Genomic DNA, 6,170 nt, shown 5'->3' with positions numbered 1-6,170 from the left:
CCCCTCCAGGCTGAATAACTACTGTTCTGACCAGTATAACATGACCCCTCCAGACTGAATAACTACTGTTCTGACCAGTATAACATGACCCCTCCAGACTGAATAACTACTGTTCTGACCAGTATAACATGACCCCTCCAGACTGAATAAACTACTGTTCTGACCAGCATAACATGAACCCTCCAGGCTGAATAAACTACTGTTCTGACCAGTATAACATGACCCCTCCAGACTGAATAACTACTGTTCTGACCAGTATAACATAGCCCCTCCAGGCTGAATAACTACTGTTCTGACCAGTATAACATGACCCCTCCAGACTGAATAACTACTGTTCTGACCAGTATAACATGACCCCTCCAGACTGAATAACTACTGTTCTGACCAGTATAACATAGCCCCTCCAGGCTGAATAACTACTGTTCTGACCAGCATAACATGACCCCTCCAGGCTGAATAACTACTGTTCTGACCAGTATAACATGACCCCTCCAGACTGAATAACTACTGTTCTGACCAGTATAACATGACCCCTCCAGGCTGAATAAACTACTGTTCTGACCAGTATAACATGACCCCTCCAGACTGAATAAACTACTGTTCTGACCAGTATAACATGACCCCTCCAGACTGAATAACTACTGTTCTGACCAGTATAACATGACCCCTCCAGACAGAATAACTACTGTTCTGACCAGTATAACATGACCCCTCCAGGCTGAATAACTACTGTTCTGACCAGTATAACATGACCCCTCCAGACTGAATAACTACTGTTCTGACCAGTATAACATGACCCCTCCAGGCTGAATAAACTACTGTTCTGACCAGTATAACATGACCCCTCCAGACTGAATAAACTACTGTTCTGACCAGTATAACATGACCCCTCCAGACTGAATAACTACTGTTCTGACCAGTATAACATGACCCCTCCAGACTGAATAAACTACTGTTCTGACCAGTATAACATGACCCCTCCAGACTGAATAACTACTGTTCTGTCCAGTATAACATGACCCCTCCAGACTGAATAACTACTGTTCTGTCCAGTATAACATGACCCCTCCAGACTGAATAACTACTGTTCTGACCAGTATAACATGACCCCTCCAGACTGAATAACTACTGTTCTGACCAGTATAACATGACCCCTCCAGACTGAATAACTACTGTTCTGACCAGTATAACATGACCCCTCCAGACTGAATAAACTACTGTTCTGACCAGTATAACATGACCCCTCCAGTCTGAATAAACTACTGTTCTGACCAGCATAACATGACCCCTCCAGGCTGAATAAACTACTGTTCTGACCAGCATAACATGACCCCTCCAGGCTGAATAACTACTGTTCTGACCAGCATAACATGACCCCTCCAGACTGAATAACTACTGTTCTGACCAGCATAACATGACCCCTCCAGTCTGAATAACTACTGTTCTGACCAGTATAACATGACCCCTCCAGACTGAATAACTACTGTTCTGACCAGTATAACATGACCCCTCCAGTCTGAATAAACTACTGTTCTGACCAGTATAACATGACCCCTCCAGACTGAATAAACTACTGTTCTGACCAGTATAACATGACCCCTCCAGACTGAATAACTACTGTTCTGACCAGTATAACATGACCCCTCCAGACTGAATAACTACTGTTCTGACCAGTATAACATGACCCCTCCAGACTGAATAACTACTGTTCTGACCAGTATAACATGACCCCTCCAGACTGAATAAACTACTGTTCTGACCAGTATAACATGACCCCTCCAGACTGAATAAACTACTGTTCTGACCAGTATAACATGACCCCTCCAGGCTGAATAACTACTGTTCTGACCAGTATAACATGACCCCTCCAGGCTGAATAACTACTGTTCTGACCAGTATAACATGACCCCTCCAGGCTGAATAACTACTGTTCTGACCAGTATAACATGACCCCTACAGGCTGAATAAACTACTGTTCTGACCAGTATAACATGACCCCTCCAGACTGAATAACTACTGTTCTGACCAGTATAACATGACCCCTCCAGACTGAATAAACTACTGTTCTGACCAGTATAACATAGCCCCTCCAGGCTGAATAACTACTGTTCTGACCAGTATAACATGACCCCTCCAGACTGAATAACTACTGTTCTGACCAGTATAACATGACCCCTCCAGACTGAATAACTACTGTTCTGACCAGTATAACATGACCCCTCCAGACTGAATAAACTACTGTTCTGACCAGCATAACATGACCCCTCCAGGCTGAATAACTACTGTTCTGACCAGTATAACATGACCCCTCCAGACTGAATAAACTACTGTTCTGACCAGTATAACATGACCCCTCCAGACTGAATAACTACTGTTCTGACCAGCATAACATGACCCCTCCAGGCTGAATAACTACTGTTCTGACCAGCATAACATGACCCCTCCAGGCTGAATAACTACTGTTCTGACCAGTATAACATAGCCCCTCCAGACTGAATAACTACTGTTCTGACCAGTATAACATGACCCCTCCAGACTGAATAACTACTGTTCTGACCAGTATAACATAGCCCCTCCAGGCTGAATAACTACTGTTCTGACCAGCATAACATGACCCCTCCAGGCTGAATAAACTACTGTTCTGACCAGTATAACATAGCCCCTCCAGGCTGAATAACTACTGTTCTGACCAGTATAACATGACCCCTCCAGACTGAATAACTACTGTTCTGACCAGTATAACATGACCCCTCCAGACTGAATAACTACTGTTCTGACCAGTATAACATGACCCCTCCAGACTGAATAAACTACTGTTCTGACCAGTATAACATGACCCCTCCAGACTGAATAACTACTGTTCTGACCAGTATAACATGACCCCTCCAGACTGAATAACTACTGTTCTGTCCAGTATAACATGACCCCTCCAGACTGAATAACTACTGTTCTGACCAGTATAACATGACCCCTCCAGACTGAATAACTACTGTTCTGACCAGTATAACATGACCCCTCCAGACTGAATAACTACTGTTCTGACCAGTATAACATGACCCCTCCAGACTGAATAAACTACTGTTCTGACCAGTATAACATGACCCCTCCAGTCTGAATAAACTACTGTTCTGACCAGCATAACATGACCCCTCCAGGCTGAATAAACTACTGTTCTGACCAGCATAACATGACCCCTCCAGGCTGAATAACTACTGTTCTGACCAGCATAACATGACCCCTCCAGACTGAATAACTACTGTTCTGACCAGTATAACATGACCCCTCCAGTCTGAATAACTACTGTTCTGACCAGTATAACATGACCCCTCCAGACTGAATAACTACTGTTCTGACCAGTATAACATGACCCCTCCAGTCTGAATAAACTACTGTTCTGACCAGTATAACATGACCCCTCCAGGCTGAATAACTACTGTTCTGACCAGTATAACATGACCCCTCCAGACTGAATAACTACTGTTCTGACCAGTATAACATGACCCCTCCAGACTGAATAAACTACTGTTCTGACCAGTATAACATGACCCCTCCAGACTGAATAACTACTGTTCTGACCAGTATAACATGACCCCTCCAGACTGAATAACTACTGTTCTGTCCAGTATAACATGACCCCTCCAGACTGAATAACTACTGTTCTGACCAGTATAACATGACCCCTCCAGACTGAATAACTACTGTTCTGACCAGTATAACATGACCCCTCCAGACTGAATAACTACTGTTCTGACCAGTATAACATGACCCCTCCAGACTGAATAAACTACTGTTCTGACCAGTATAACATGACCCCTCCAGTCTGAATAAACTACTGTTCTGACCAGCATAACATGACCCCTCCAGGCTGAATAAACTACTGTTCTGACCAGCATAACATGACCCCTCCAGGCTGAATAACTACTGTTCTGACCAGCATAACATGACCCCTCCAGACTGAATAACTACTGTTCTGACCAGCATAACATGACCCCTCCAGTCTGAATAACTACTGTTCTGACCAGTATAACATGACCCCTCCAGACTGAATAACTACTGTTCTGACCAGTATAACATGACCCCTCCAGGCTGAATAAACTACTGTTCTGACCAGTATAACATGACCCCTCCAGGCTGAATAACTACTGTTCTGACCAGTATAACATGACCCCTACAGGCTGAATAAACTACTGTTCTGACCAGTATAACATGACCCCTCCAGACTGAATAAACTACTGTTCTGACCAGTATAACATGACCCCTCCAGTCTGAATAACTACTGTTCTGACCAGTATAACATGACCCCTCCAGACTGAATAACTACTGTTCTGACCAGTATAACATGACCCCTCCAGTCTGAATAAACTACTGTTCTGACCAGTATAACATGACCCCTCCAGTCTGAATAACTACTGTTCTGACCAGTATAACATGACCCCTCCAGGCTGAATAACTACTGTTCTGACCAGTATAACATGACCCCTCCAGTCTGAATAAACTACTGTTCTGACCAGCCATAACATGACCCCTCCAGGCTGAATAACTACTGTTCTGACCAGTATAACATGACCCCTCCAGGCTGAATAAACTACTGTTCTGACCAGTATAACATGACCCCTCCAGACTGAATAAACTACTGTTCTGACCAGTATAACATGACCCCTCCAGGCTGAATAACTACTGTTCTGACCAGTATAACATGACCCCTCCAGACTGAATAACTACTGTTCTGACCAGCATAACATGACCCCTCCAGGCTGAATAAACTACTGTTCTGACCAGTATAACATGACCCCTCCAGGCTGAATAACTACTGTTCTGACCAGTATAACATGACCCCTCCAGGCTGAATAAACTACTGTTCTGACCAGTATAACATGACCCCTCCAGGCTGAATAACTACTGTTCTGACCAGTATAACATGACCCCTCCAGACTGAATAACTACTGTTCTGACCAGTATAACATGACCCCTCCAGACTGAATAACTACTGTTCTGACCAGTATAACATGACCCCTCCAGTCTGAATAAACTACTGTTCTGACCAGTATAACAGGACCCCTCCAGTCTGAATAAACTACTGTTCTGACCAGCCATAACATGACCCCTCCAGGCTGAATAACTACTGTTCTGACCAGTATAACATGACCCCTCCAGTCTGAATCAGCACAGTTCTGGAAAAGGGTTGTGAATTGGGATGCAGCCCAACGTTGGTGTTGATGAGGAGAACCCTAGCCAGTATATAAATGGGTGGATGTATTGGCTAACGTTATCCTTGTGGTTTATGTACAGGTGACCACATTCGTGGTGAAGGTGGACGAGTACCTGCTAGAGATGGTGGTGTATCGTCAGGGGCGATCCATCGGAACCTCCTACCCCAAACTACTCAGCAGCAACAACAGGGACCTGTAGTGGGGAGATCTACGCACCCTGATTCTGAAATGGAAACCTAATCCCTATGTAGTGCACTGCTTTCAACCAGGGCCCATAGGGCTAGTAGTGCACTATATAGGGAATAGGGTGCCATTTGGGGCCTAGTCAGAATCATCTGTCATGTCGTGTACTGTGTTTTTGACTCCATAGTGTTATTAGGTTGTGTTCTTCTCCATCAAATCCTTAACCTCGTTCCCAGGTTCAATTACTAATTACAGATCCTGGATCATTCATCATTCGCTCTGAACTATTATATTAGAGGTTACAGTTGATTCAGGACCAGGATTGTGTCTCTCTCTGCTACCAGCTCTCCTCTCTGTCCTGAATATTCAGTTCTGGTCCTTGGTCTTTCACAAAGCAGAGGGCTGCTTTTATTTTCTGTTAAGAAAACTACTAAAGCATTTTGACAATCCATTAAAACATAGATTTACTATGATAGGAACCTGATTGTCTAACATTATATTAACAGTGTTGTTCTCTTGTTTTTAACATATTACTACTTTGTGATGATTATTAAGTTTAATTTCTGCTTGAAGAAAATAAAACATGTTTACAAGTATACTATCTTATTTACTTATCCTTTATTTAACCAGGTATTTATATATATAACCCTTTATTTAACCAGGTATTTATATATATATAACCCTTTATTTAACCAGGTATTTATATATATAACCCTTTATTTAACCAGGTATTTATATATATAACCCTTTATTTAACCAGGTATTTATATATATAAC

The sequence above is a fragment of the Oncorhynchus keta genome, chromosome 23 (genome assembly GCF_023373465.1).
Source record: "Oncorhynchus keta strain PuntledgeMale-10-30-2019 chromosome 23, Oket_V2, whole genome shotgun sequence".
Taxonomy (NCBI): Eukaryota; Metazoa; Chordata; class Actinopteri; order Salmoniformes; family Salmonidae; genus Oncorhynchus; species Oncorhynchus keta.
Note: the sequence above shows the minus strand (reverse complement) of the source record.